Source organism: Triticum aestivum, chromosome 5A, assembly GCF_018294505.1.
Source record: "Triticum aestivum cultivar Chinese Spring chromosome 5A, IWGSC CS RefSeq v2.1, whole genome shotgun sequence".
Classification (NCBI taxonomy): domain Eukaryota; kingdom Viridiplantae; phylum Streptophyta; class Magnoliopsida; order Poales; family Poaceae; genus Triticum; species Triticum aestivum.
The window spans coordinates 14,524,851-14,545,597 of record NC_057806.1 but is presented as its reverse complement, the minus strand read 5'-3'; the positions used below and the strand labels follow the sequence as shown (position 1 = coordinate 14,545,597).

The 20,747-nt window shown below is 47.9% G+C and overlaps 1 pseudogene; it reads right to left on the bottom strand.

Moving 5' to 3' along the window:
* Positions 1-7,558: 7,558 nt before the first annotated feature.
* Positions 7,559-13,320, bottom strand: LOC123106352 ((E)-beta-caryophyllene synthase-like; annotated as a pseudogene).
* Between the last annotated feature and the right edge of the window lie 7,427 nt (positions 13,321-20,747).

Below are 20,747 nucleotides of genomic sequence, written 5' to 3'. Positions count from 1 at the left end.
AAAATCCTACCGAGTGGAGAGCAATCCTCCCACTCGGGGGTTTAGCTGTAGTCCAGTACTCGCCTAAGTTCTCCCACTTAGAGACTTAGCTGCAGTCAGGCACTCGTCTAAATTTGAAAAAATCCTACCGAGTGGAGAGCAACCCTCCCACACGGGGGCTTAGCTGCAGTCCAGTACTCGCCTAAGTTCTCCCACTCGGAGACTTAGCTGCAGTCAGGCACTCGCCTAAGTTTGAAAAAATCCTACCGAGTGAGAGCAAACCTCCCACTCGGGGGCTTAGCGGCAGCCCAGTGCTCGCCTAAGTGTTTAAAAATCCTACCGAGTGGAGAGCAAACCTCCCACTCGGAGGCTTAGCTGCAGCCCAGTGCTCGCCTAAGTACAGGACACAACCCAACCCGCAAGGACAATGAGGCGCAAGTCGACTGCTACCTTCTCCTTCAGAGTTGCGCTGCAAATACAAGGTTATTCCGAGTGAAGATCAAGTTCCACTCGACGAATCAGATCATGAAGATATTCAACGAGAAATCAAGATCAGATAAAGCCTAAAAGGTCCCAGACCTCAGATCAAAGTACTCGAGTCCTCGGCTCGGCGGAGTTTAACGGTTACAAATCCACTCGGCATTCCGAGGCAAATTTAAAGTGAAGCATAAAAGTTTTTCATTCCTCAGGAGGAGGACTGGAAGGGGCGACGAACTCGTCCAAGTCGATCCCGTCTGCAATACGAGTGGCAGCAGCAATGAAAGTCTCCATGAAGTCTTGAAAGTTGTGCTTCCTGGTATTGGCAACTTGGACGGCGGCCAGCTTTTCTTCTCGCGCCTCCTTGCAATGGACGCGGACCAGAGACAGAGCGACATCAGCACCACATCTAGCAGAAGATTTCTTCCATTCCGCCACTCGACCTGGGACTTCATTAAGTCGAGCCATCAGGGACTCGAGGTCGTTCTGAAGCGTCGTCCCAGACCAGAGTGATGTGTCGATCCGCGACATCGCAACCTTCAGTCGAGCAAGATAGTCAACCACGCTGGCAATACGAGACTCCAGACAAAGCACGTTCATTGCAGCCTCGTCCTTCACAAGGGAGTTAGCAGGTCCAAACCTGGCTCCACTCGACTAGTCTCCTCTTCAAAGTTCTGACAGAATTCTGCAAACACGATTCAAGAATAAGACAATGACCCTACACAGACTTGGTAACTGCAAGACAGTCGGGGCAGAGTAATTACCTTCGAGCACGATGAATAGCTTCTTGGCGAGTCCGCCGAGATAAGCCTCCAGATCGTTCCTCTTCCCCGCCAACTCACCTGCCTTGTCATGCAGAGCCACATTGTCGTTCTTCAGTCGGCTGACCTCTTGATTGGCTACCTCGAGAGCAGCTTTCAGTCTGGAGTTCTCCTGCTCAAGAGCTCTGACCGAGGCCATTTTGTCTTCAGCAAGCCTCGTTTTGTCCAAGACCTCCTTCTGTGCCTCTACAAGATCTCGATCCTTCTTCTTCAGAGCTTCCTCCAGTTTATCTGTGGCGCGTCGAGTGAAATCAACATCAAGAATGGACAAGAAAGAAAAGCCACTCGTCAAGAATGGAGAACCTCACCAGCCATACCTTTTGCTTCTTCTTGCGCCTTCTTCAAATTCTCCTGAGCAAGCTTCAAGTTAAGGTTGAGTTGGATCTGCTGATTCTCCAACTCAGTATAGCGAGCTACAAGTTCGCAGGATTTCTGTAAAAAGAAAAATCAGTCGACAGACGTCCAAAATAAGTTGCTTCCGAGTAACTAAGAGACAATGATGACGTTTCTAAGACTACAGCCGAATCAAGAACATTCGACAGTAGTCTCGGGGACTACACCCAGTGGGTGCACTCAGCGTGCCCCCACTGTAAAAAAAACAAACAAAAAGTCGACTGCCCGCAGTCGACCGGATACAGTCCCATTCGACATGGCCTGACCAGACCGAGTGAAGAAATACAGCTACAGCAACACAATATAAAGACTACAGTCGACTGCCAGCAGTCCACCGTAGTCTCGGGGACTACACCCAGTGGGTGCACTTAGCGTGCCCCCACTCGTCCAAGAATTGGCAGACACACCCAGTGGGTGTACAGATACAAAGATCTTCGGAAAAGAGATTCTTCAAACAGCATATCATAACAGACCAAGTGTTGAGTCGACTGACCTGGATGTTGCTCTGAAGAGCCGAGCTCGCGTCATAAGCTGCTTGGCTGGCCTCCTGGGCCACCTTCACTTGCTCCATCATGATCCCCGCCTGGTGTATAGCCTCTTTTGCGGCAGCCGCTTGGTCCTCAGGGACAGGGTACGCGGCAAAAAGCGAAGGCAGATCCACAGTCGACGTCGAAGGCCGCACACTTGTCAGAGGAATGGCAAAAGTCAGAAGCCCGAGCGGTGTCACCACCATCCCGAGCTACGGCCTCAGACGCCGGAACAGATTGGGGGGTCTTGTCAGCCGACGCCCTTTTGTTCCTCCTCACTCTCAGCGGTTCGTTGTCGTCGTCATCCGGGAGGTCGATAACATGAGGAGGGGCTACAAGGGAATCATTCAATCGACCAGAGTTGTAATAAATGTTCAGTCGACTCAAAGCAGAACGTCAGTAATCGTACCAAGGTTGGAGGTAATAGCATCCTCCATCTCTTGGTCGTCGTCCTTGGCGGAGATCTCAGAAGTAGCAGCGCTGCAAATCTCGAAAATCAGTCAGACCAAGGATCTGTCCACGGTCGACGAAGGAAAGCAAGTTTTATTATTACCCGGAAATAGTAGGGACAGCCATCTTCATCTTGGGCAGAGCCTTGGGCGGCTTGGACAGCGTTGCGCGTGGGTGCTTGGGAGCCTTCCCAGTCGGCGTAGGAGAAGAGGTCCGAGGGCGTTTCGACGACTGCCCAACAGAAGCAGTCGCCTTGCCACGTTCCCGTGCTGGATCGTGTGTGAGCTTGGATCGCCTCTCCGGGCGAGGGGGTTCAACCTCCTCCTCCTCCTCTTCGCTGGAGTCGACGTTGTCGTCTCCCTTTCCTTCACCGTCGGACTCCCACTCACCTTGGTCGTCTCCACTCTCACCTCCGCTCGCCTCCCCTTCCTCAGTTGGCTCCTGGGCCCCGTTGGGCGTCGAGTACATCTCGGTAGTCGCCTGGAAAACAACAGACAAGACGAAAGTCAATCGACCTACTCAAAGAAGACCAATGAAGAAAACAAGATCTCAGTCAGGAGCATAAAGACATACCTGGTCCACGTCATACGAGTTGTCGAGTGGAATTACCCTCCTGGATCCTCGGGGGTTGTCTTTGTTCCCCGTGATGCTCGACAGCCACCCCTCCAGCATCTCGTCAGTAACCTCCTCCGGGTGGACCCGAGTGGTGTCGCCGAGACCTGAGTACAGCCACATCAGGTGGTCATGAGCCTGGAGCGGTTGGATGCGCCTCCGGAGGAAGACCTCCAGCAAGTCCATACCAGTCACGCCCTCACGGACAAGCTCAACCACTCGACCAGCCAGCACTTTGACTTGGGCCTTTTCCTCCGGCGTCACTTTCAGAGAAGCGGGTTTTTCAGCTCGGTCGAGAGAGAAAGGGGGAAGTTCGGTCGACTGCCCTGGGGTCGCCTGGTCATGAAAGTAAAACCAGGTCGCCTGCCAACCGCAGACCGGCTCCGGGAAAGTGATAGATGGAAAACAACTCTTTCCCCTCGTCTGGATCGCCAGGCCCTCGAACAGCTGAATCACCTGCGTCCTTTCGTCACTCGACTTAGCCTTCTTGACCGATTGAGAATGGCAGGTAAAGATGTGCTTGAAGAGTCCCCAATTGGGGCGGCAACCCAAGAAACCCTCGCACATGGAAATGAAAGCAGCAAGATATACGATGGAGTTGGGAGTGAAGTGGTGGAGCTGCGCTCCGAAGAAGTTCAGAAAGCTCCGGAAAAAAGGATGGGGCGGCAGAGAAAACCCTCGGTCGATATGGGTGGCTAGGAGCACACACTCACCGTCGCGAGGCTGAGGTTCGATCTCTCCCCCCGGGAGATGCGCAGCTTCGTGGGGAATGACTCCCCCCTCGACCATGTCGTCGAGATCTTCTTGCCGGATCACCGACGGCATCCAGTCGCCCTGGATCCAGCCGCGGGGCAGAGCAGACCTTGAGGAAGATCCGCCCCGAGCAGATCTCTTCCCTTTCCCCTGCGCCGCCGCCTTCTTCGCGCGCTCCAGAGCGGATGTCTTGTCCTTCGCCATCGTCACCGGCAAATCTCGCACGGGTCTGCGGCGCTAGGGTGAGAGCGGAGGTGGTGGAGGAGCTTGCGAAGGAGAGAGGAAGAAGAGAGCACACTATTTGGAAACCCCGAGCCGGCTACTTATAAGAGGCCGCTCCCGAGTGGCTGACTGGTAGGCCCAGGCAATCCAGTCAAATCCCGCAGCAGACGCGCGTGCAGTACGTGGCGAAAAAGGTGGCGCGGAAATTGAGGAGCTTCCGCTTTATCGCTTCCGATTACTGCTGCCGCTCCCGTCTCGCGCGCTTCCCAAAATCTGAATCCCACGACATCCGCGGGCTGCAAAGCAACTTGTCAAAACAGAAGACCCCGCTCGCGCCGACACTCGGTATGTCACAAGTAAAGAAATTCACTCGACGAAAGGCCTGGAATGGATCAAGGCGACTGAAAGAGGTTGATGGCGTCATCCGTGACGATTGACCCAAAATGAGGCACTCATGTAGCCCAAAGAACCAGTCGGAAAGATCTCCAACTCTTTCCCCACTCAAACCTCGATCCATTCGGGGGCTAATGATGAAGCTATGTACCTAGGGTAGGGGCACGGACCTGTCCAAAGAGCCCTACCCAAGGACATCCCTAGAAGAAGTCACCTTTCAATCGACTTGAAGGTATCCCACTCGACGGGTTCAAGACACTCGACCAAGAAGCTATCACTCGACCATGAAGCCAACCACTCGACTGCCAGGAGACCTAAAGTCACTCCGCAGGCAAACGGTCGGCTATTAAGTAGTCTTTATAGTCATTATAGCACTTTATTAGAGGCGTTACCAGTAACGCCCAACCTTAAATGTACCTTAAACCCTGCATCACCGAGGGCAGGAGAGGGCCGGCGAACTCTATTTAAGCCACCCCCCTCCTCAATATGAAGGGTTGGCACTCCTGTAATTCATACACACATAATCCAGTCGACCGCCTCCGGGCACCGAGACGTAGGGCTGTTACTTTCTCCGCGAAGGGCCTGAACTCGTACATCCTGGTGTATGCACAACTTCCCCATAGCTGAGATCTAGCCTCTCCATACAGACCCCCTTACCTCACTGTCAGAGTTAGAACCACGACAGTGCCTTTTTTTTAACAATAACAAATCTGTCCATACCACATTTATAAGATTTATTAATTAAATTTTCTTCTTCTGCTTTTTTCTTGCACTTATAGGCACCCGACTGATGTTTCCCCATGATGACTCAAATCTGTATTATTGAAAGACAAGATAAAGAAGATGAATAAAATAAAAATGAATTTATACGTAGCATATATCAATTGGACATCATGCGTCAATGATTGGGAATTAGACGAACCGTCTAACTCACCTAATTTCCGGTCCTGTGATCTTTAACCGGGAAGGTAAGAACCAATCTCTAATGAAGTAACAATCCCTGTCAATAAATAATTAGAGAATTAAGAATTAGGATTTAGGAGTAGGAACCGAAGTTAACTAAAAAGAATGACTCGCTAAGCACCTGAAGGCTAGCGTCGGTGACCGATCAATCCGATGAGATGACGTTGACGTGTCTGAAATTTAAGAAAGGAGTCAAGGAAGTCAACGGCGGCACCGCAGTAGTGGCATGTCGCTTAAGTCGGTCTGAGTCCGAAATTGGATCGGTCTAAGGAGTAAGGACCAGGGACCGAGCGAGAGCTACCGAGGGAGGAGGCGGGACTGAGGCGTCGACGTGACGACGTCAAGGGCTCCAGGCGTCCAGCCGTCGAGGGCTCCAGTGATCCGATCCCTGTAGGCTGTAGCGATCTAATGTTTTTTTATGGTAGCGATCTAGTATTTTTTTAATATAACGTAGCTAATTAGCGATGCCCTTGTCGCCTTTTTTCTGAGTGCTGCCTCGTCGCCTGATCTCGTAGCGATCTGGAGGAGTCCCAGCGCTCCGTCCGCTCGATGGCCTCGCTCTCGCTTGATGGGTCTAGTCGCTGGCCGCTCGGCCCAGTTATGTTTACTGTTACTATACCTATATAAAAAATATGGGGCTCCTCAGAATTTTGGGCCCTGTGCGGGCCGCACCTTTGGCACCACTGTGGGTCTGGCCCTGACGTTTTGCATCTATACAAGGCCACCAATAGTAGTCGAGACAAAAATAATGATATTTTCTCATACTAACAACATATTTAATACTTGCATGCATGCAGTCATGATGACAGTCACATGCATACTTCCCTCACTCAATTTCCTTGCATGCATGTGACGTATTAATGAACCCAAAAAACGAAAAGAAATGTTGACTTTCAAAGAAGGCATTAAATTTTACATTGGTACCTGTATTTTGAGTTTATGGCCTTGTATATAAAAATGGAGGGAGTATATGTTACTTTTATGGGTTGATTGAACATCATGTGCATCCCCAAGACCATGATTAGTGTCATCTGCTAAAAGTCTACAAGGAGAAGAGATGCATATGTGGATGGCCACCATGGAAGAAGGATCCTAATCGCATAATATATTTGACCTACTCCTCTTCCTTCAAAGCATCTCCGCCTACTACAGTCTCCTTCCCCAGCGTCACTTCTCTAAGCTTGATGCCATGAAAATAAATACCTCGTGCGGATCTCAAGTTCATGCCAATGAGCTCTTGAAAGATGTTGGAACATCAATGAACAGTTCTAGGGTTACGGGTCTGGCTCAACTGGGTTCCGGCAAGCCGAATTCTTGGTCGATGAGCCCAAATTGGCAACGGGTGGTGCCTCCATTGTTGATAATGAGAGGTCAAAGAAATCAAGATTTCTCGATGTTCTATACGATGTTCCAAAGTTTGCAAGTGCGGACGGTATTTGTTGTTTATTCATGAGTATTCGCACAATGTTGCACACATGTTACAAACATTTTGGTTTTATGCTTCCAAAGGATTTTCTCTTGCTGCAAATGCATTTCTTTGTCCTTGCCAGTGTTGTTCATATGTTGCACACATAGATTTTTCATGCTGCAAGTGTTGTGACACATTTTCAACAGTTTTGTTGCAAGGGCACATTTCACACGCTACAACACTTCTTGTTGTGATGGATAGAGATCCCAGATCTAGCACTTAAATGAATCCAACTATGGCAGAGACGGCTGATTTTGTTTTTCTCGGTCAGACGACTAACAATAAGGGATAACCATTTGATAACATATGTGTCGGAGTGTATGTCATGACACCATAAAAGGTAAAGCATCGAAATTTTTTGTTTTATTTTTTTGGGAATAAAGCATCGGGAATTGATCGACTGGCTCGGAAAATGTTCAACCCAGCCAAAGGCACTACAAACGCTGGTCCTAGTACAATACACAATTTCTACTTCCCATCGCTCGCTTGGGAGGTACCGACTAACTCAGGGAGGCTAGGAGAGAAGCTCCTATATGCTTGTAGCTGTCAGGAACCAGCTTCTGCAGATCCAGATGCAAAGTAGTGTCTGGTGTGATACATGTTTAGTCTAGATACTACTTGCTAAACCAGTTGATCGAAAGACTTGATTATCATTATGCTTGCACATAGTACGATTTTTTCTCATAGTTTTCTCACGGGTATACACAACTTTTGCATGATACATGAGTGGTGAGTTACATAGTTTCTCATAGTATGATTATTTGCATATACAAATTTGAATACTTTTCTCTATATAGAATTTACATATATAGAATCTACTACCACTTTGAGAGCCCGTGGATCGGTGTACGCATCTTGATCCTTGTACAAGAAGTCCAACATCCGTGTTGAATTCACCACCGCCTCTAGGAGCGGCGTTGTTGGTCGCGCGGCGGCTGGCTTGAGGAGCTCCTCAATGATGTCCATCCATGACTCCTCTATGAGCTCGCTGAGCTTTCTATATGCATCTTCCTTTGCAGTGTACTTGTTCTCCTCCATGCACGCTTCCACCGTTGACATCACAGGCCTCTCGCCAGAGCACTGTTCTTGTTCTCGCTGATTTATGAGAGAAAAAAGAGGGTCATATTAAAAAGGTGATCATACCCATCTATTAATATGGCTACGTGCATCAGTGCATCAATTGATGCAGAGACCAGGGTATCCTTCTTGGGTTAAATAACTTCTCTACTCACTCTGTAAAGAAATATAAGAGCGTTTAGATCACTCTTATATTTCTTTCCGGAGGGAGTATTAGTTAACCTATATTGTATGGCAAGTGGTTTCTATGACTAATTAATTATTATACCTGTTCAAAAATAGATGGTGTTCTAGAATTTTTTTTGCCAAACTTCTCTGAGGAGAATGTCGTTATATACCAAATTATTTGAGATTTTTCAACTACAATAATATCACTAGATTTACCATGTAAAACATTTCAAAGTTCAGTAAGTTTGTAGTTTATGACAGTATATACATATTCATGTTTAGAGTCTTTGATACTATTTCATAATGGAGGGATTACATCAATTTACTTAATTGGCTTTTAATTGGCATAGATATCATGATGCACACAACTAGGATTTATTGTTCTTTTGGATTATATTCACTGCCAAATAAAAGCGACAAGCTACAAAACTAGAAGGATCCCAAACTTATCCATGAACCAAAAACTGCAAATAAATAAAATATGGCGTGTATTTACAGTTGTAAGTGTGTAACCTCGTGCGAAGCCACATCGTTGATGACACGGCCAATGACACAAGAGGCTCGCATAATTTTAGGATAGGTCATGCCCCACTCGATGGCATCTCCGCTCGCTCCTATGACAACGAAGGCAAGGCATGCAACATGCATGCAACAGCAGCTAGGCACTGAGAATCGCAGGTGCTCCTCAACGGTAACAGGTGTGTCACTTTCCTCACGCCATTTTGCCTCATTGTAGTAGCATTTCGTAGCATCGATTAGCTGCATAAGTACAATGACATATTTATTTTTCACTGGGAAGTTGATTGTCTACATACATACACATGTTTCTTTCACATAGCAGATTTTTTAACGAGCGAACATAAACGAAACAGAAGCTTCATAAGCATAGGTGTTAACTTTTAAGACGACAAATATCAGGATCTCAGTTTTTTAAGTCTCGTGCAACAAAGCCAACTGTTAAGATGAGTCATATATTGAGTACACTGTTTATGAGTTAAAGTATTTTAAATTTCAAATTTACGAAGAGTCTTGATGATTTCATCACTTTTATCTACGCGTGCAAGCCTCAAGTGGCTCTGCATCAATTCCTGCATGCGATTCAGAGGCTTCGCACCATAGTGCTAATTCTGTCCATACATAATGATCCTATGCGTGTATTTCTCGGTTTATTTTCTTGAATTAATCATGTTCGTGAGACATCAACTTACTAGCTTTTTTACATAGTCTGCATGCTTGTTTCCTTGACTATCCAAATCTTTTGCGATGACCTTCATGGTAGCGAGTACTTTGCTGTAGAAGAACTTCATGTAACCTGGGAGGTGTTCAGCGGCTTGCTCATCCCACCTATAAAGAATAGAAAGTTCTTCTAGAATTAGTACCAAGCAACACATTAATTGGTTGTTAAACCATCCTAGCTCACATAGATATATAGAGACCTTTCCATTGCCACGGTGAGGAGCCTGCTTTCTTCTAAGGTGCTGTAGCTGTCGTAAATGTCATCGAATATCGATATAAATTAATGTAAAGAATTTTGTGAGTACGATTCGTCCGTATGAATATTGTGGCTCAAACAAAACTCCTAACATCCAAAAGTGCATCTCCACCATCCTGTCTCGTGCGAAGCTCAAATGGTCTTGGAGTTGCAGTTATTTCCACCACCTGCAAATAAACCATGAACTCAGATTGTAATGGTACGACGAGAATATGGAAACCAATTCAAGAGTTAAGGGGCATAGGGTTGTGTCTGCCATCAGATTTTAGTGGTGTACTCCCTTCATTTTTGTATACAAGGCCACTGTCGAATTTATAATTTGCAACTATACAAGGTCACTAACATCAATCGAGGTAAAATTGATAAGGCTTGCCTCGTAGTAGCAACCGAGGACATTAATACCCCTTACATGCATGTGGGAGTGAGAGGGTTGGTGTGCATGCACCACATTAATCAGACTACCCACAATGAGAGTAACATAGGTGATAACATCACATTTATCTAGGCAAAATAGATAATGTGACATATAATTAATGAAAAAAAAGATGCATGTGATAACATAGCTAGTTACTGTAACATCACACATATCAAGAAAAGATGAGTCTACAACCTAATAAATGAAGTTATGCATAACACAACACATATGTTACTACCCATTGTGGAGGTAGTAACATGGCCGCTCATAGGCGCCGGCGCACCGGCCCAAAGTTGGGCCGGTCGCACCAGGACCGTGCGATTTAACAATTGGTAGCCGCACGATCTTTCCTCCACTCGTTTCTTCCCCAGCGCGACGACTTCTCTTCGAGAAAAAATAACAGATCGACATCGCATCTCTCCATGGACGAGCACACGACCGGCCTCGAAGAACCACCCCGCGCGCTCACCCGTCGCCTCGCTTGCCACCGGTCGCCGCACTCGCCGTCTCTGCCACCGCCCTCGCCACTGGTCGCCGCACTCGCCGCCGGTCGCCGTCCTCGCCGCCGCCGTCTCCTGGGTTTCTCGCCGAATCCATGCATGCAGCAAGCTTTCACCCCATTGGTTGCACCTCCCTCGCCTGGTGATGGTCGCGGCTCCGGCAATGTCGGTCCCCGGGCGTAGCACCCAAAGCGACGAGCTCGCCAGAAGGAACCTACATCGGGTTGCTGGTAGCAACAAAAATGTCCGTTGGTGGTAGCAAAAAAATTTGCTGGTTCCAGCAAAAAATAGCTCGTAGTTGTCGCCACCCCATCACCATTGTAGCAAAATCGATCGCCGATTGTAGCTTTTCTGATTGCCGGTTGCAACAAAATCATGCGCTCTACCATCAGTGCAGTAAACACTCCGAGGATGCAGCAAAAATTGTGGTTGGTTCCAGCTTTTGATTTGCCGGTTGTAGCAAAAACAAAAGCTGGTTCCAGCTTTAGCTTTGCGTGAAAACAAATCGTTTGTTGCAAAGCCATCTCTTGGTCACTACTTTCGTCAGTCGCCGTGGTAGCAAAAAAGCTCGCCGGCAGAAACTTTTGTCTTGTTGGATGCAACAAATGAGGCGACCGCCGTCGTCGCCGTAGAAAACACTCCAGGCGATGCACCAAAACTAAATGTTGGTTCCAGCTTTTTATTTGTCGGTTGCAGCAAAACAAGAAGCTGATTCCAGCATCCGTCTTGAAAATTATCCAACTCGCCGTGGGTGCTGGAAAAATAGCCGGAGCTGGAGACGATGCGCTGGGGAAAACGTTTGAGCTGCGCAAGCATGGGGTGCAGCGACAAGGGGCTCACGGGGAAATCGCTGGTCGCGGGGCTGGACGACCACCTCGCTGACGAGATGTGGGCTGCAGCGACAGGGGCTCGATACGGGAATGGATGGCGGTCTCACCAGCGAGATGTGGGCTGCAGCGACAGGGGCTCGATACGGGAATGGATGGTGGTCTCATCGTCGGCGAGACGCGGGCTGCAAGGATGGATGGGGGAGAGATGCAGCTGGACGTTTGAAAAAAATGGGTGGAGAAGGAGAAGGATAAGATCCGACTGGGCTCATCTCGTCCGTGAACATGCGAGTGCGTTGGTAGCAGGAGACCGGCGCAATCTTCCGCCGGTCGTCCGGAGGGAAACGTTTCCCTAGTAACATACACTAATAACATGTGCATGTTACTACTCTAAGTTACTCCTCACTGTGACTAGTCTCAACCAACAAGGAGTGAGAGTTGTTTTGTTGTGCGTTGAAGAGCAAAATGCACATTAATTAACACGTCAAGCAAGGAGAAAAGACTAGCTTGCAACATTAACTTAAGTAGGCATTAATTTCTATCTTGATACCTGTAATATGAGTTTGTGGCCTTGTATATAAAAATGAAGGGAGTAATATAAATTGCACGGATGGATAAAAGGTGAAATTTTGCCTATATACTAGCAGATTTCATCATAGAAAGTCACTTACAGAGTAAGAGTCCTCAGCTCCTCACAGTAGAGAGCTTGCAGAATACTGAAATCCAGCTTTGCAAGCTCCAAAATGGCATCATTCCTTGTAGTCATTCTCTCATAAACTGAGATGAAGTGCCGCGCTTCAACTCTTCGAGGCCTCCTGAAAAGAGGCGTTTCCAGTGTGCGCCGCACCTGATCGAGCAATATTGATGGTGGAATTGTTTGTTGCTCCACGGCACACTGGAGATGGCCTTTTGTGTAAGCCATTGCGCTGCTGAGTGTTTCTTCACCATGTGTTCGAACATGGGCAGCGTTGTACATGCACAAGAGGCTTCTTGTTTCATTGCAGGTAATCTTTCCTTCGTCATCTATGAACTTTAGGAATACATCTGCGGCATTGTCATGTATAGTACGTATTCTATTAGGAAAAATGTTTTTTGAAAATCTCACCGACCCATGTCTTTGAGATTCTAATTATGTTTGTTATACCTGGTGAAACATTCAATCCCTGTTTCCTGAGCAAATAAAATCGAAGGGCCGTTGTGTGAAGATCGCGGGCTTCATCGCCGGCATCATGAATCCCACACAACAAATCATTGATCTCCTTCCCATAGTGGTAGTCCAAACCAAGCCGCTGTAAAGTATCGACAAGCTCAAGCTTCCGAGGCAGATCAACAGAACCCGAATCTACTATTCTTGCCCTCAGCTCTTCTTTCATTACTTCAGCCTTGTTTTTCATGGAAAGACACTGCAAGAGCATGTAACATTAGTACTCACTTTGTGTCCGAGGTTATGCTTCGACAAAGTACTCATTTTGCATGAAAAACATACTTCATGATGTGCGTTATATTATCCGCTAAACCTTAAGTAGACTTCTACAAAGTGTAAAACGACATCTATAAAGAGTTGTGCAACGGAAGTACTACTAGTTCATCCAACCTAGCTCCAACAAGAAGGTACGACACTGGAGTGTGCTGATTAAATTTAGTTCACCTGCACCGGAGAGAATGGCGTGAAACCAAGGAAGAAGTCCCCCCATACGGTGGGGTGGTGAAACCGGTGGCTGCCCTGGTTGTCGTTCATCGCAGGTGGGTGTGGGCGACGGTGACTCTCCACGGAGGCTGCCATTGCCGGAGAACGTTCGAGCTCAGCTGATTACTTCTATCTGATAATGTTAAGGTTGGTGGTGCATGCCTTGTGAACTGGTTGGCTTTATATAAGAATTAGAACAGGAGAGGCCCCTAAATGGTACACGTGTATAATACTGGAGACACATAGGAACACTGAATGCAAAATTCACGTGATATTGTAACTGTCACTTTCAGTATTGTGGCACAAATGTGCCCATTAATTAAAGTTTTTTTATTCGAGAAATTATGTACAGGTTTGAAAATTCTAAGACATGTGTCTCTTTCATACTACGTTGTTCCCTTTCGACAGGGCCACTCAAAAAGATTCTTATATTAGTAACTTGAGGCACTCAGAGAGACACCATGTAAAGTCACATCATCTAAAAAATTTAGATGGTTGGATCTCGAAAACACAATGGTAAACATGATTTCACGACCCAATAAGATAAAAAAAATAGCAAAAAAATCAAACAATTATAAAATTTAAGGTTACAAAACTTGATCGAATGTCAATTCACATGTGAACTTGTGAAGTTTCACCAAGAAATGGCATGTAATCATGATATTCTTAACGAAGAAACAAAATCAAACCTTCAAATTACTTTATACACATGAAAACACATTTTTTTTGGTTTTTATAGCATTTTTCTTACTTTACTAGTCATAATGGATGCGCGTGGAACCATGTTCCAAAATTTCATGTCCGTTGGATCTCTAATATAATGAACCGTGTGGTTGAGATTAAATTGTGTACACACATGTGCGTGCGAACTAAAGAGAACTGGCTGGTGAGGTACTCCCTAATTTCCTTTTTACAAGGCACATAGCTTTTTTATTTCTTTTGCGATTTAATCTGCGTCTTTTCCATCCACACCAATTTAGTATATCTCAAGAAGACTTCTATTGGATAATCAACTGTTGGCCCACAGCCCAGAACGCATCATATGCACTGCATGAGCACATCCGAAGGTAAATTTGCTTAGAGCATCTTCAGCCGCAACCCCAACAGGCCCTCCAGGTCATTTTTTGCCACCGGCACCCGAAAATGGCCCAGTCGCATCCCAGGAGCCTGTTTTTCGCCGGTTTGGGTCGAAACTGGCGCCAGCGGACCCAAACCGAACCCGACATGCTGGGCGACGCCGGGGAAGGCGTTTTTGGCGCGAATGGGAGTGGGCCCACCAAGTCAGCGACACATCGCTTCGTCGTCCTCATCGCCTTGGTTCCCGCTAGAATCAATGTCAAGGCTGTCGCGCTGCCGTGCCGGTCAGCCTCCATTGATGCCTCACGGGCGGCGCAGTTAAGACTCCGCGACGCGCGTCCTGCCAGCTCCCACCACGCGTCACCCGGCATGCAGGCATCGCAACGCGTGTCCCGCTCGCTCACCTCCCCGCCGGTGAATGCCACAGTCGCCACAACTCTCCTTATCTCGCCTCGTCTTCCCCGGAAGCCACCTCTCCCCCCTCTTCCCTCCGTCGACGAGCATGGCTGAGCGGTACCCCGGCGACTCCACGGCGGCGAACGGCTTCGGCCGACGCCATCTCCACGAGGACGAGGCGTGCCTCCTCTACGAGGTCGACTATCTGGCGCCCCCAGACATGCGGGTGTCAGGCTTGTGGAAGTTAAGCGCCGGCGGCATCTCGGTACCACCGGTGCCCACCAGGGTTGACCGGCAGGCCTAGATTGCGCGCATCCGCTCGTCACTGACGGAGGCGCAGCGAAACGAGCCGAAGTATGCTGACAGCCACACGTTGTGGACAATGTACTTCGAGCACCGCCACGAGGACCAGATCGCCTCCACCAATGGCATCATCCCCCGCGGCCGCCTCAACACCGACAGGCGGCGCGAGTGGTGGGGCGTGCCCGGCCGCACTCTCGAGGCCGTCCTCGACCACATCGAGACCGGTAACACGCCGCGTCTTGAGTACCCGCCGCGCCCGCCGTTCTCTCGCCGTCGTGGCAGCTCCTGGACGCCGCTGCGAATGGAGGCAGGGACCTCCTCATCGCCGGCGCTCCGCCCTGTCAAGCCGGAGCCGTAGGAGACGCCGTTTGGGCACTGCACCCGCAGCGGAGCCCTCGTCATCAACGAGGGCGGCCGCCCCTCCCCGCGTTCCCTCGGCCTTGTCCGGCCAAAGCCCGAGCGGGGGCTGCTCCCCATGAAGCCGAAGCACGCGGAGATGGCCGCCGACGACGAGACTGCCCTTAAGTGGGCAAAGGCGGACTATGTCCGCGAGCAGGTGCTCCGCCAGCGCTGGGCATACGCGGAGATCAAGGCCCGGCGCCGCTGACATGAGCAGGGCGGCGTCGTTATCCTCGGCGGCGACGACGAGGACGAGGCCGGGCCGTCCAACCCCCCGCGCGTCGGCTACCCCGGGCAGGGGTGCAGTAGGGCCGGCGGCGGCTCCAGCAGGGCGTAGGGCGGCGATGATGACAACGACGGCGATGACTACACCCGGTTTTACAGGCTCATCGACATGTAGAAGGCGGGGCGGCAGCAGCGGCGTAGCAAGGCTAGGCGTAGTTTGTCTGTTTTCTCTATTTTTGTACAAATTTCAATAAAAAAAATCGCCGAGTTTGTGCCAGTTTCGTATCAGATCGCCGAGTTTGCGCGATTTTGGGGGCGACCTGGGGCGACGTCTGGGAACGCAATCGCCCCCACGCCGAAAGCACACGCTGGTTCGGCCCCAAACGGCATTTTTTCGGCGTTCTGGGGGCCGAACGGCTGGAGATGCTCTTATGTGGCAAGTACTTAATGAGTAGAGAGATGCTTGTGGTAATATAATACGCTACCTTAACATAACGAACCCCAAGGCAATATGAATCTACATCTTAATAAATAAAGGTTTGCACGATACTACAAATATGTTACTACTCATTATGAAAGTTACTGCCAGCTATGACTAGCCTTATATGGACATATGTGTGGTTTGAAAATTCTAAGAAATCTATTTCCATGTATGACGTTTGCATGCTGTATGAATAGAACTATGACCAAAAAATTCTTCAAGTACCACACAGACACTCAACACGGGCTAGGATGGTGAGTTCAAGTAACTAATATATGTAGCACCTTACATGAGCTGTTTACTGTCATGTAGCACCTTTTCTAAAAAAAATGTAGATTAAGGAAGAGGCTAGAGTGGCGATAGTGATTTTATAATCAGAGTTGGATGATGTTGAATGGGAAAGAACTTAATTTTCATGAGAGCATTACAATTACAGGTGGAGTCATTTGAAGTCAAGAAAGGTCCTGTGGGGTTCATGGTAAAGTAACTAAGTCTCAAGTACGCAAAGGTTCAAGCATGATAGCTTTAAGATGGCATATTCGTTAACGTGGAGTTTGTTGGAATTTTAACGGAAAATATGCGTACAAGTTTTATTACAGGTAGACTTGTATTTAAAGTTGGGTTAAACTTGGAGTTGGACACATTTGTAAATTAGTTGATCACAACGAAAGTAATTAAGGTGACCGTGTGTTAATTTTTTTAGTATATTAATTGTCCAATCACTTGTATACAATATTGTTTAAGCACTTGATAAGATTTTATCTGGTCTAAGGTTCCAGCCCTTGTTGACTTGATCTCAGAAGAATTCACTCAACTCTCTTAACACGGGCTCCAAGCTTAATTAGTACGCAGAAGCGCTGCAGCCAACAGTGATGTATGTCGTGGTCACCACTAAAGCAGGTGTGACAGTGATACTATTTAACATGATTGTAAATTAGCTATGCATTGAGCAAAAAATTAAACTACAAAATTGGCAGTATATTGAGAACGAGAAAAACCAACAAATTGTGTGGCCGATAATTGCTCTTGGCCGCAGGAAACGCATTCTTCACGCGGTGATGGCGACCTAACATCTACTGATTTCTTTCCCTTGTACGTCCTTTGAAAATAATGTAGAAGACGTGGGCCAAAAGTTCTATGGCTGGACTCGTAGCTAGGTACGGCTATGAAGGACACATGGGAAGTGTGGAAAGCAAGCGAAACACATTTTTTGCAGCAGGAAACACATTTTTGGCCGCGGGAAACACATTTTTCACTCAATAATGGCGAGCTAGCATCTATCAATTTTGTCGTCCTAGACGTCCTTTAACAGTTTGGCAGCAGGAGGGCAAACGTTTCTGCGGGTAGTCATATAGCATAGGTCTGGCTCTGTAGCAACAACAGAAGTCGACATCAAACAAAAAATTTCACTTTAGCCAATACTCAATGTCTAGAAATGGAAGTACATGCCTCAGATTTATTTATAAAATTGGTTTTGCTAAAACATATCTAGATGTGCGCTAAGTATTGCACGTCTAAGTCCTATATATATGTCATTGTTTCTGGTGGAGATTCGTGCAGGTTTTTTCTTTTTTCCTTTTTTCCCTTTTTATGTTTTTTACAGTCTTTATATTTCATTGTGTCATTTAGATGTGCAATAAGAGAATCTACATGCGGATATATGTAATCCGGCTCCTCAAACGTTCGCGGACGTATTTGGATGCGTCTATGGGCACTAACCGGCCACCCCTCATTTGGTTGCTTCCACAACCATCTCCCTCATATTCGAACCCCCAAATTCATGCAACACGTAAAATAGCTAGTATGTAGAAGAACATGATGAACACTCTTAGCGGAAATAATTTCACATGCTAGCTTAGCGGACATACTCATCCGACACAAAATGATCAAAATTCATCGCCGAACAGTGCAAATTCATACTAAAAACTAAAGAACATGGATAAAACTGAGGCGGAGAAGGGTAGAGGAAATCACCATTTCCTCACCGGACCCTTCCCCTTGCAGTCATTGGTGTTGTTGTACCCCTCCATATAGGCATCCGCAACGTAGGCAGAGGGGCGTCGTCATTGAAGTTGGGTCCGTCGAAGGGGCGGGTGAGGTAGGAGTCGTCAGGGGAGGAGGAGATGATGTCGGTCACTCTCTAGACCACGCGCTCATGTGCCTTGGCCATCCAGGACACCTTCTCCATGGCAGCCGCCTCAGCCGTAGCCTCGCGCTCCGACTGCTCGATGGCGAGCCGGAGTGCTTCGGCGTTCTTGCACAGGAGCCGGCGCGTGTCGGTCTCCATCATCGTGAGGGAGCGTCGAAGGATCACCACGAGGAGATGGTCCTATGGACCCAGTGATGTGTGGTCAGTGCCTCCCTTGCCTTCGTCTGCTCCCTCACCTTCTGGCGCTCACGACGTGCCGCTCGTGCCTTGGATTCAAGAGTACTAGTCCGCACCAGCGCCCGCACAGGCACGAGGACCCAACGGTGCCCAGGTACGCCATCCGGAGCAGGTTAAGGAAACAGAGAGGGGCGTGGTAAGTGGCGTACCTGGACGGGCACGGAGCAGGCGAAGTTGTGCGAAGGATGGGAGGGTCGGACGACGTTGTCGACACTGCGTTGTCGGGTGACAGAGGACGGCACGGAACCAGATCTTCCGCTGCCACCCTAGTCTAGACGCGACCACCGCGGCACGATGCGGGGGGTGATGTCCTCCAAGACGTCCGGCTCCACATCGTTGAGCAGGCTCTCCCGGTCGTCAGAGCCGCCAGATCTGCCACTAGAGGCGGCGCTGCTGTCGTCGCTCGTCGTAGATCGGGAAGCGGATGGGACGGAGAGAGTGTATTGACTTTGGTCTACAGTTCGTACAGATTGTATTCTATGTATTTACATGAGATTTTCTTATTGAAAGTTCTTTGTCTTATATATAGCTCTCTACGGTGACAATCCGATGAAAGAGGAATTATGCCTTGTGGATAGTGCAACCACAAACTCCATACTGAGGGAGATGGAATATTTTCAAACTCTGAAAAAGATGAATGGAGATATTCTGACTATCGCTGGACGCGATACAGTAATCGTTGGCACTAGACGTGCCATATTTATCCTCCTAGGCGGTACACAAGTGACAATTGAGGATGCTTTGTTGTATCCCGACTCATCACGTACCCTGATCAGTTATCGAGATATCCGTAAAAATGGCTTTCACATTGAAACCCATGAAAACAACAAAGAGGAGTATCTACTCTTCACCAAAGATCACGGATATGGCAAGTAGGTACATGAAAAAATTCCTTCTCTATCGTCTGGTTTGTACTATATGTACATCAACCCCGTAGAACATGTTGCGTACAAAGTAATTTTTCAGAATGTTGACGCATTTCAAACCTGGCATGATCACGTCGGGATGATGAGAAAAATTACTAGCAACTCCATTGGTCATAATTTACTTGAGTCAAAATTTCCTCAATCTTTAGACTTTGTGTGCACATCTTGTGCCACGGGGAAGCTAATTTTGAGGCCCTCTCACCTCAAATACAAGTTGAACCACTTCAATTTCTTGAACGTATTCAAGGAGACATTTGTGGTTCCATCCAACCATTATCTAGACCTTTCCGGTACTTCATGGTTCTAATTGATGCATCTACACGATGGTCACACGTGTGTCTTCTATCCACGCGAAACCATGCATTTGCCAAGATAATGAGGCAAGTCATTAAGTTACAAGCCCATTATCCAGAAAGTCGAATTAAGTCAATTCACATGGACAATGCTGCAGAATTCTCCTCACGTGCTTTCAATGATTATTGCATGGCCCTGGGGATTGAAGTTCAGCACTCTGTTCCATATGTCCATACACAAAATGGTTTGGCTGAATCATTGATTAAAAGGATCAAACTCATTGCAAGACCTTTGTTAATGAATTGCAACTTGCCAACCTCTTGTTGGGGTCATGCGGTTCTACACGCTACTGACTTGATAAAATTGAGGCCTACTGCATATCACATTACTTCCCCTCTGCAATTGGTACGTGGAAATCCTCCTAGCATTTCTCATCTGCGTAAGTTCGGATGTGCTGCATACATCCCGATCTCACCATGATACGTCTCCAACGTATCTATAATTTTTTATTGTCCACGCTATTATATTATCAACCTTGGATGTTTTATATGCTATTTTATATGATTTTTGGGACTAGCCTATTAACCTAGAGCCCAGTGCCATTTTCTGTTTTTTCCTTGTTTTTGAGTATCGCAGAAAAGGAAAACCAAACGGAGTTCAATTGACCTGAAACTTCACGGAGATCATTTTTGGACCAAAAGAAGCCCACGGAGTACCGGAGATGGGCTAGAAGAGTCCCGAGGCCACCACGAGGGTGGGGGCGCGCCCTACCCCCCTGGGCGCGCCCCCTACCTCGTGGCCGCCTCGGGGACCTCCCTGACTTGTTCCCGACTCCAACACCTCTTATATATACCCAAACTTCTAGAAAGAAACCTAGATCGGGAGTTCCGCTGCCACAACCCTCTGTAGCCACTGAAAACCAATCTAGACCCATTCCGGCACCCTGCCGGAGGGGGGAATCCCTCTCCAGTGGCCATCTTCATCATCCCGGCGCTCTCCATGACGAGGAGAGAGTAGTTCACCCTCGGAGCTGAGG